The sequence below is a fragment of the Miniopterus natalensis genome, chromosome 7, assembly GCF_054644295.1.
Source record: "Miniopterus natalensis isolate mMinNat1 chromosome 7, mMinNat1.hap1, whole genome shotgun sequence".
In the NCBI taxonomy this organism is placed as follows: Eukaryota; Metazoa; Chordata; class Mammalia; order Chiroptera; family Miniopteridae; genus Miniopterus; species Miniopterus natalensis.
In genome coordinates this window covers 43,515,836-43,528,091 of record NC_142087.1, presented here as the reverse complement: position 1 = coordinate 43,528,091, position 12,256 = coordinate 43,515,836, and positions in this window count along the sequence as shown.

The following is a 12,256-nucleotide window of genomic DNA, read 5'->3' as shown; positions in this document are numbered from 1 at the left end:
CGCAACCTAAGGTCTCTTATCCAGAGTCCTCCACCCATGGCCCCCGCCCAAGGCCCCCATCCAAGGCCCTTCACCCAGGGCTTTCACCCAGGACCTTCACCCATGGCCTTCACCCAGAGTCCCCCAGCCAGGGCCCCTCACCTAGTGCTCCCCACCCAGGGCCTTTACCCAGGACTCCCACCCAGGGCCCTCTGGAGCAAAGACCCTGACCCACTTCTTCCCTCCTTCCCCTTGCTCTGTATCTTACTGGTGATTTTTTTTTTTTTTTTAATTTATGATTTTCAGCCCAGCCGGTTGTTAGCCTGCTGTGTTTGGAAATGGTAGATGATTAAACCTCCTGGCCAGGTGTAAATGCAACCTTTGTCATCTGGAAGCTGAGAGAATTGCCTTGTTGGACTGCAACTCCCTCTGGCTTCGAACTTTCTACTCCAGCAGACCCTCTCACAGGCCGGCAAACTTTAGGCCTCTCAACTGATCTCCCGGCTCTGAACCCAGCCCAGAAGCCAGGAATTTCAGATGTACCGACATAACCACAAAAACACTGGACAGACTGTAACATTTAGAGGAAACATCAGCTCTCTCTCTTCCTCTCTCTCTTTCTGAAAGGAATTTTTACCAGGTAAATAATAAAAATATATAATCATTGACTAGACTTTAAAATGAACCAAAAATACGTTTGCATTCCTGTTGCTAATAAAAATGTGCCCCCCCCCCCCCCCCCCCCAGTTTCTTACTTTGCCTCGGTAGCCACCTTGTGGCCCTCAGAGTCCACTCATCCACTCAGACATAGCATGTGGTTTCAACCCCAGGGAGCTACAGCCAGGTAGAGAAGTGAGAACCACCCCCAAAGCAGCAGCTGGAGGAGGCCACTTCTAGAAATGGGCTACAAGCTCCTGTTCTCAAGGGAGCCTCTACAGTTAGCACCAAACCCTGAGCAGAAGATGGCCTGTGACAGGGAGAGGCGAGCCTGGGTTCCCTGGGCTGTGAAATTGCTAAACAGGGGACTGGAAGCTTAGGATCAGCGTTCAGAGCACCAGCAGCCTGGTACTCCCAGAGAAGCAGCCAGAAACCTTCTGTTGACTTTTTCAGGCCGAGTTCTCAGCAGCAGACATGTGCTTCAGGAAGGTTATTGCTGAACAAACAGCACGCAGCAAGTGTGTTTTCTGTGCAGATTCCCAACGTGCTGAGCTTGGCTACTGCTCAAGGTGAGCTGAAGGCAACGAAACCTGTTCTCAGGCAGCTTGAGCTTATCCGAGCCCTCTTTCAGGGCTAGTGCCTTTCATCGAATGTCAGTGTCCTTCGGGCAGACAAGTAAGTCTATTTGGGAGTTCTCTGTAGGCAGTAAATAAATGTTTGTCGAAGACAGAATGAACAAATCAATAAATCAATACACGTGCGTTTAGTGAGTGTCGCCCCTGAAGACCCTCCAGCAGCAACAGACAAACTGGAGGGACAAAACTAACATCTGTGGGACCGTTTGAAACAATCCTACCATCCCTGCACTTAGAAGTTTGTTTTAACTTTGTTCCATTTTGGTCTTTGCAATTTATGTTACAGGTCACATGGCTCTGAGTTTTACCCAGCAACAGGATGGTGATGTTCCACAGCCGTGACAGGCGTGTTTGATATGCTAGCAAAGAAGGAGATATGAGGATGGGTTGGGTGGTTCATTAATGGATGGTAGGGTGCAGATACTTGGAGAGGAGAAAAAATGATCCCAGGCAGGGAGAGGGGGAGGGAGGCTGTCTGAGACTGGAAACAGCTCCGTAAGCTGCAGTGAAAGGATTCTTTCAGGGTGGAGTAAAATACAAGTGTGTAGAGTAGGGAGGAAATGCACCTGAAGGGCCTTGTGGATGCTAAGGTTCCTTTAACTGGGGAGGGGCGTCGTTAAAGATGTGCATTTGAAGGACTGGACCATGGTAATATGCAGACCAGAGTGTAGAGGAGAGAGAACAGGGAGATGGAAAGGGATGGGTGGGAAAGAAAAGGCCAATCTTAGAGATCTTTTGAAGAAGCAAAAGACAGAATGGTGATGGAATGGGTGACAGGAAGGTAGTGGTGAGGGGGAAGGAGATGGCACACTGAGATGCGGTGGGGTGAACAGAATCAGGAGAGACAGAAGCGGTGGGAGGGGGGACAGTAAGCAGGGGTGGAAACTTCACTAAAGATCTATTGAAACCTCGGCCTCCCATTGTCCTCTGAGCAGCCAGTAGGACTCCCTAGTCTCACTTTCCCCTATTTTTGGCCTCATGATCTCCTTTTCTCCTGGTTCTCAAGTTAGCCTCATTTTACCCCAGATTTCTGTTCTACTCAGTCTTTCCTCCTTTTCCAATGCCTATTTATTTTTGAGGAAGAAATGAAAGTGCTGAAAAAAGATATAGTCAATGAGATTTGTTCTCAACACGGAAACCATGGACTCCATGGGGAAGTTCGTCTTTAATAGGTTCAATGATCCATCTCCAAAAGACCACCCCTCAGAGAACACCAGATTTTTATACAGGGAAAATCTGAATAAAGGAACAGACAATTCTTTTATTCTAAAGAAGGAAAGAAGGGGGGGAAAGAAACAAACTGAGGAGGTGTTCAAGAAGAAATGCAGGGGCACTGATGACAAGCAGAAGAGGGGCTGAGACATTAGGCTTGGGACAACCCCCAGGAATGATTTTTGTCTGTAAAGTCCCTATATTGAAGGGAGGTCGATTAGGAAAAACAAATACCAGTCTGGTAGTGGCTGATCAAATGGATGGATGGATGGATGGATGGATGGATGGATGGATGGATGGATGGAAAGAGAGAGGAAGTGATTTTAACACTAACATTAACATATCAATTCAGTTCTATTTGTGCCAAGCACTGTGCTAAGGTGGGTGGCACCTAACAATAAAAAGAAAACACAGTTCTTGTTCTTTATGGACCCACAGTTTATGTGAAGAAACACAAAAACAGATGATCCTGACAATGTAAACTGTCCTGAAGGAGATGAGAAAATTCCATGGATGAGGAGACATTTAAACAGAATCAAGGAGGGTAGATACATGCACATGTGTACATGTGTGCACACACACACAGACTCATACACACACAAATACACACACATATACACGCGCACACGCGTAATCCCACAAGTAAATGCACAACAAAGATGCACATACATACATACATACATACATGAACACACAAAACATGCATACACACGCAACAAAGATGCAGAGCACACCAATTATGCAAGCGCATTGCAGGCCATAGGCTTGTCGCGTACAGAAGCAGGAAGGTATGACAGTGTCTGTGGCATTCTCTGAGAACTCAGAAAAGTCCTGAGAGTCTGGGACATTGAGTGCGACCAGGTAGGAGACTGGCAGCCCCCTGATGTCATTAACTGATAATGGGTACACAGGGGAAGCAACCTGGATGGGCAGAGAGATGGTGGCAAAATAGCGAATTGTTAGAAACAGGCTTTCCCATCACCACCTATTTCTTCATCTTCCTCCAAAAACAGCCTGCAAGATGCCTTCCAAAGCCTTGTCACTCAAGCTACCACATTTTCCAGCAAGCAAAATGGACAACTGTGCATGAAACAGGATTATTCTCACCGGAGAGCTGCAAGATGCCAGCATTTTAATTTACAGCCATCCTTCACTTTGGAAAATGACTCCAAAGTGGCCAGTATTCTGCGCTGTCCTAATGTGGCACTCTTAATCTTCAGTTAAAATTGTTAACAAGACTCTGGCAGAGGGACAACATGACATTCTAATGTCTGCTATAAATTCGACAAGTGACGGTGGACATTAAACAAATGTTTGTCAAATGAATGACTGCAATGACTTCACGCCAGGCCCTGTGCTAGCGATAGGCTGCAACAAGCAAAATGCAGGCCCTGCCCTCCAGCTCTTAGCAGTCTAGTGAGGAAGACAGGTGTGTAAACAAATTGTTACAGTGAGATTGCTGTCATAGAGGAGAAAAGCAGACATATAATAAGACCTTTTTATTGCTAAAGTACAAGGGGCAAGGGGGCATGTGGCCCGGACCCACACAGGGACCAGGGTGCCAAGCTGAAGAGTCTGATCTTTATCAGGGAGGCAACACGGAGCCACAACAGAGTTTTAGGCTGAGGAGTGACATTATCAAGACTGTGTTCTGGAAAGATCACTTTGGCTGTGCAGGCAATGGCTTAGTCAAAGAAGATTGGAGAGAAGGTAGGCCAGCTGGGGGACATTTCAAACGTTCAGATGACAGGTGTTGACTTTCTGAACCAAGGGACTACTGGGAGGGGACAAAAAGGAAGGTACACATTTAAGAGGTGTTTGGAAGGTAGACACAATTGAGCTTAGTAACTGATCTGGTGCAGGAGGTGAAGGGTGGGGCATGTCTAGGGGCTTCCCTGTTTCCTTGTTTGGGTAACAGGGTGCTTAGTGAAACATTACCAAGAAAGGAGACCCAAGCTGAAAAGCAGTTTGAAGTGAGGAGGTAAAGGGCAGGAGGGAGAAGAAGGAATTGTGATTTGGACATGATGAAGCTGAGAGTCATGTAAATGAAAATCCTGGGAAGCAGCTGGATATTCAAGGCAGCAGGAAACAAAATGCTGCATGACTGTGAGAAAGTGCCTCAGCCTCTCTCAGCCTTGGAGTCTTCATAAACAGCAGAGGGGCAGATTTGTAGGGAGTCTAGGGAGCATGAGAATTACACCCCCAGGGTGCCAGTGGACCCTACAAACAAGATTTTCCTCACATCAGAAGGAGGGTTCCCCACCCACCAAACCCTCCTTATACTGTGCCACACAGAAGAGAGTTTTCAGCTACTCTTTCAGGAGAAAGAGCCCCAAATGCTTGTTCCTAGACTGCCGGAACTAGCTTGAAGCTACACATCACTGAGGATACCAAAGTAGTTCTCACTGCTCCCTAACACTATCCCTGGCTCCCACACTGGCCTTCAGAACCCCAGACATTGCTTGCTCTCAGGTGCCATCTTTAATGAGCCCTCAAAAGGTACTCTGTGGCAGCCCTCCATCTCAGCATCCTCAGGTAACACTGTTAAAAGAGGAATGGTGGTGGGCTCAAGGTGACTTCTGTGAAGCTAGTCTTTCAGCAGCAACCTCCAGGCCTCATCACCTCTGGAATACAGCGGAAATCATTCACATTCTTTATTGATTTCTTAAGTATCAGAAGTCAGAAGATGCATTTATGTTTTAACAATTAGAGCAGAAACAAGTGCATAGCCGTAACCAAAAGGCAAAAAGAAAGAGAATCAAACAAGAGAAAATCTTTGTGACCTTGGGTTAGGCAAAAAAAAAATAAAAAAATAAATCTTAGGTAGGACATAAAAAGCATGAACCATTTTTTTAAGTTCATGAATTAGAATTTATCACAATTTAAAATGGGTGTTGCCCTAGCCAGTTTGGATCAGTGGTTAGAGTGTCAGGCCATGGACTGAAGGGCCCTGGGTTTGATTCTGGCCAAGGGCGTGTACCTTGGTTGCAGACTTGATTCCTGGCCCTGGTTAAGGCTCATGCGGGAGGCAACCAATCAATGTGTCACTCTCACATTGATGTTTCTCTCACTCTCCCTTTTCCATTCTCTCTGAAAAGCAATGAAAAAAATATCCTCCGGTGAGAATTAAAAATAAATAAAAATAGCTCGGCCGGGTGTGGCTCAGCGGTTGAGCATCGACCTAGGATCCAGGCGATCGGGGTTTAATTCCCAGTCAGGGCACACGCCCAGGTTGCAGAGGCTTGATCCCCAGTCGGGGCCATGCAGGAGGCAGCCGATCAATGACTCTCTTATCATTGATTTTCTATCTTTCTCTCTCCCTCTCCTTTCCTTTCTCTGAAATCAATAAAGATATATTTTAAAATAAAATAAATAAATAAATAAATAAATAAATAAATAAATAAATAAATAAATATAAAATAAAATGGGTGTCAATTTTGTTTCCTGCTACTTTGCTGAATTTATTTATCAAATCTAGCAGTTTTTTGGTGGAGTCTTTAGGGTTTTCTATGTACAATTTCATGTCATCAGCAAATAGTAACATCAAGAAAACATAACTCTCATAACATATGCACACCCAATATAGAGGCACCTAAACATATAAGAAAACTCTTGGAAGACTTTAAGGGGGAAATTGATAGCAATACAGTCATAGTAGGGGACTTTAACACCTCACTGACAACACTGGATAGTTCTTCCAGACAAAAAAATCAACAAGGAAACAGTGGCCTTAAAAGACACACTAGATCAGATGGATTTAATTGATATTTACAGAATGTTTCATCCAAAAGTGGCAAAATACACATTCTTTTCCAGTGCACATGGATCATTCTCAAAAATAGACCACATGTTAGGACACAAAATAAGTCTTAATAAATTCAAGAAGATTGAAATCATGTCAAGCATCTTCTCAGATCACAGTGGCAGGAAACTAGAGATCAACTACAATAAAAAAACTCAAAAACATTCAAACACATGGAGACTAAATAGCTTGTTATTAAACAATCAATGGATTACCAATGAGATCAAGGAAGAAATTAAAAATAACCTGGAAACAAACAAAAAAACACACTCAACAACCCAAAATCTATGGGACACAGACCATGTGGGAAGCATGATTATCTTTGAAAGGGAGAATCATGTAGCACTTTTCTTTTTGCTTATTTGCAGTTTCTAAATATTCTATCATGAACAAAGGTTGCTTGCACATTATTTAAAAAAAAAAAAAAGGCATAGGTGCTTTTGGAGCCAGTCACCCTAAGGTGGGTCAGAGCTGATCCTCTCAATGAGGATGCCCAGACATGAGCTGGAGGAAGACAGGATTCCAGCCCTGGCCAGTGTGGCTCAGTTGGTTTGGCGTAATCCTGTGCACCAAAAGGTTGCAGGTTCCATTCCCAGTCTGGGCACATGCCTGGGTTGTGGGCTCAATCCTGAGTCAGGGGTATGCAGGAGGCAGCTGATCCATGTTTCCCTCTCACATGGATGTTTCTCTCTCCCTCTCCCTTCCTCACACTCTAAAAATCAGTAAAAATATTTTTTTAATATTTTTTTAAAACTCCAGAGTCAATGTGTCTGTGCCTGAATTTTGTGCAGAAGGATGTGGGCAGGTCATCCCCATCTGAAAAATACCAAATCAATCAATTCAGGAGAGTTCATTTCTCACCAAAGATTCCAGCACAGATTGACAATGGAGCTGTTCCTCATTTTGCCTCTCACTGCCACCAGCCTCTCCCTCCTCCTGGTCCTGTCTTTCTGGAAAGCCACAGGTTATAAACACAATGTGCCAGGCTCCAGGGGCCAGGAACAGCCTTCAAGACATTTAGATTTTCCCCTAGGATTAATGACTTCAAGAAACATTTGCCAGGAACTCTTCAAAGCTGGAAACAGAAGCCCTGGAGCATTAAATATAAATAAATACTTAGTCGATTGGTTTCTTCCTTGCTTTTCAAAGGGCAATTTACTTCCTGGATTATCATTACAGTAGTCTGCTCTCCGGAAACCAGGATTATTCAAGTGCCACAGCTCACGGTTGGGGCAAAAGAAAAAAAATCTAAAGATCACCTTGTTCCATAGATTCACTTCCTGGTACTTAGCCTGCATCTGGAAGGGCAGAAGCAAAAGCTTTATTGTTGTGTGTGCCCCCACCTAAGGCACGTTGTTTTCTACTGCAGACCTGTATTTTTCTCCCTTTGAGGTGTATTAATTCCATTTGAGAAAAAAAGAAGCCCTGTTTCTCTGTTAACAAAAAAGCAGCTGTCCCTACGGTGGGGTTTCAGTTCAACAAATATTTAATGAGCTTCTAGAATGTGCCAGATACTGTGTTGAGGATGGGGGTGATACCAAGATGATTAAAAACTGGTGCACACTGTCAAAAATTTTTCAATCCATTTTGCAAACAAACAATACAAGGCAGAGAAAATAGTTGCCACAACAGCATGAGTTTTTAACTGAGGCCAACAGATGGGCCCCTGATCTGTGACCTGCAGACTTCACTGGCAAAGTTTGCATGTGTGTGCCTGGAGGTCTGCTCGGAGGAGAGGGCCCACACGTTCCTCGGTTCTCAAAGGGCAGTGGGACCCACAAGGTAAGCGACTGTGGGAATAAAGGGTGGAGAGATGCATTCTGACACCTCCCTGGCCTCTTACAGCAACTTGGTGGAAAAGTGAAGAATCACAAGTCAGGAGCATAGGGAGGGGAGTGTGGCTGTTCATTTCCATCACAGGAAGAGTTCTTTCATGTTCTGATATTTGTCCCCCACATTGTGACCTCCCCATGGGCTGTCTCAGAGCTGGCAACATGAGTTCTTGCCCTCCCCTGTTAGTGTTGAAAGACTTTGGGAAAGTTTTTAAAAGGTGTTCCAGACTCTCCTGGCAACATCACTGCTACAGTGGGAGGAAGGCAGCTAAGATCCTGCAAATCTGCAGACCCAGCCAGGTAGAGAGCTTTTCATTTGTTTGAATTCTGTTCAATACAATTGAAATATGTTCTTGCCATTATGTGCCATGCGTTAAAGCACAAAAGTGCATTATGAAACTTACAGACCTACAAAGTCAGCCCCTGCCCCAGGATTCTACATTCCCCCTTACCCTGCTCTACCTTTTCCCATTTTCCACAGCACTTGCCTCTTTCTGGCATACTGCATAATTTCCTTATTTATTATGTTATTGTTGTCGGTCTTCCCCTGCTAGCTTATCACCTCCATGAAGGCAGGAATCTTGAGTATCTGGCACATAGTAGGTACTCAGTATATAAATAATAGATATAACATATATATATATATATATATATATATATATATATGTTATATATGGTCATCTAGGGAAGACAGACATGGGCTTCTGTCTACTAATTGTACTAGCTCTCCCTTTCAGCAAAATTGAAAAATATGCTTCCTATATTTTCACTCAAATTGCTAGTTAAGGTGTTGGAAAGCATAGGATTACAGGTATACTGACTCATGTGATCCCAGAACTATGTATAAGGATATTTAGAGTCACAAGGTTGACCATAGCAAAAGATTATATGCACCTGGTACGTTCATGTAATAGACTACCATGCAGTCACTATTCAAAAGAAGTGAGGCAGCCAGTTGGTTGGAGCGTCATCCCATACACCAAAAGGTTGTGGGTTCAATTCCCGGTCAGGGCATGAACCTACGTTGCAGGTTCGATCCCTGGTCAGGGTGCAGATGGGAAGCAATCAATCAATGCTTCTCTCTCACATCAATATCTTTCTCTCCCTCTCTCTCTCTCCCCTTTCCTCTCTCTCTAAAATCAATAAAAGCATATACTCAGGTGATTTTTAAAAAAAGAAGTTAGACAGATCTATAGGTACTAATACTACCTGATCACCAAGATATATGATTAGACTGAAAAATGAATTTCCCATAAAAAAGAACAAAATCTTCTATTTGTGACAGCATGGATGGACCTAGAGGGTATTATGCTAAGTGAAATAAGTCAGTTGGAGAAAGACAAATGCCATGTGATTTCACTTATATGTGAAATCCAAAGAACAATATAAATGAACAAGCAGAACAGAAATGGACTCACAGTTTCAGAGAACAGACTGATGGTTGCCAGAGGGGAGGGGGGTTGGGGGCTGGGTGAAAAAAGTAAAGGGATTGAAAAGTACAGATTGGTAGTTACAAAATTTTGTATTAGTTACATCTAATACAAAATAATATTGAATGTCAACTGTAATAGAAAGAAGAAAATAATATCAATTTTTGTTTTTTATATGGCTTATTAAATACTGACTTTTGCAACAACTTGGATGGACCTTGAGGGCATTATGCTAGGAGAAATAACTCAGACAGAAAAACAAATACAGGATGATTTCACTTATCTGTGGAATCTAAAATAGTAGAACTCACAGAAACAGAAAGTGATGGTTACCAGGGGCTGGGGTGGGGGGTGGAGGAAACAGGATGGGGCCAGTCAAAGAGTACAAACTTCCAGTTACAAGATGAATAAGTTCTGGGGATATAATGTACAGCACGGTGACTATAGTTAACACTACTGTATTACATGCATTGAAGTTGCTAAGAAAGTAGACCTTCAATGTTCTCACCACAAAGTTAAAAAACAAAGGTAATTATGTGAAGTGAGGGAGTTGTTAACTCACCTAATTGTGATCATTTCACAATATACACATGTATCAAATCATCATGTTATACACCTTAAACTTACATGATGTTATATGTCAATTATATCTTAATAAAGCTGGAGTGGAAAATGGAAATTACAACAGCACTTAATATGCTTTCGTGCTTTTTTAAATTCTGAAGGAATTTCTATATCAGCCTTGCCCCTGCTTATACTTTTTTATTTGGTTTTTGTGGTTGCAATAATATTTATTTAATGGGTTTATTTAGGAATAATTGAACAACCAAACATTACTTAAACACCAAGCAGGTGGTAGAACCTTTAAATACATTATTTCCTTTAATCCTCAGACATAGTGGTCACTATTTCTGTTTCATAGCTGAAGAAACTGAGACTCGATGACTTGCCCAGGACCACACACTCCTGGATTCTACTGGACTTACCCTCCATTCCAGCCCCCCTTGTCAAGAGCAGGGTTTGCCCCTGCATTTCTCTGTCTCCTGCTGGTACACAGACCATGCCAAGGGCCAGTGCACTGGAGCACCTTAGACTTCAAGGTGCTCTGGCTTCCTGGCTTCGAGAGGCCTGGTCAGCTCATTCCTTCTCCCCTGCAGAGGTGTGGAATAACAAGGTATTGTCAGAGAGCTGGACTCTGTCTGTCACCTGCCCAGGAAACAGAACCTTGCAGGGATGCACATCTGCCTGCCCAGGTGGGATAACTGCCACCAGCCATGAGATGACATGCAACATACCGGGTGCCCACAGTCCCATGAGCCCCCCCCGCCCCAGCAGTTGGGTTTCCTCCCATACTTCAGGGCTGCAGGGAGGAGACATACCTCATGCCGTCAGGGCAGCCTCAGTATCAAGGAGAGCTCTGTTATGTCTAAGGCAGAAGGCCGGAATTAAGTTAATTTTATCATTTTAGGTGATTCAACTGTTTTAATGAAAAGAGGGGACCTTGGGCTGGTGGCGTCACAGATAAGGAATGTGGACAGCAGCAGCAGATGGGTGACCTTGTTCTGCTTATTAACTCCTTTCCTTCCCCTCTGCCCCCCCACACCCCCTCCCTTGATTTCATTTTCAAGTCCAAGGTTTTAACACCAGGAGGGGAAGGAATAATTAGCACAGCCAAGCCTTGGGAAAATGCTGCTTCAGGGCAATCCACATGTGCTCAGCCCACCGGTGGCCTTCAAGCAGGGCCAGCCGAACACCCTCCAGAGCCAGGCTGGGCATCCACAGGAGGAAGAGTCGGCAGCCTGCTCCCCGCCCCCAGGGTCGGAGAAGAAGGCCATCTGCAGGGCCAGGCCTGCCGTCCAGGCTGAGGCATCAGCGCGGTGTGAACCCAGGTGGCTCGGGAAGTGACGGAGCGCTGCTCATTCTCAGCCAGCCTAATCCAGTCCCATTCAACAAACACTTATTGAGTGTCTGTTAAGGACCACATTCTATGCTAGGACCTGGGAATCGGAGGAGGAATGAGGCCCGTCCCCGCCACCCACCAAAGAACCAATTGTGAATGTTTGGGTTGACAGAGTCCAACGGGTCATCTGCTTAGAGACCAGAAGAAAATTATTGGGATAAACTAAGGGCAAGAAATGAGCCCAAGACCTGGCCGGTTTGCTCAGTGGTTAGAGCGCCGGCCAGAGGACTGAAGGGTCCCGGGTTCGATTCCAGTCAAGGACAAGTTACCTCAGTTGCAGGCTCCGTCCCCATTGGGGCACATGCAAGAGGCAACCAATCGATGTGTCTCTCTCACATCAATATTTCTCTCTCTCCCCCTTCCACTCTCTCTGAAAAGCAATGTAAAAAACATCCTCGTGTGAGGATTAAAAAATTAAAATTAAAAAAAAGAAATGAGCCCAAGAAGTTAAATTGGAGGGATCAGTTGGCCCTTGGAAGCCCAAGGCCTGTCTGCTCAGATAATAGGGAAAAAGTTATTCCAGGCGAGGATGTGGAATCTTGGAGAGTCTAAGGAAGTTCTGCATGTAAAAGTTATACAGGGTTCCATTAGCCCCTTAAGGACATCTGTATTTCTCATCTGATAGGTCCTAATTTCTGGTTTGAAAATATGTTTTCCTGAGATAAATGTTATGTGACTGTATGTGTGTGTGCATGTGTGTGTGTTGTTAATATGCTTGAAAACATACTGTCTCTAACCAGTTCCATCTC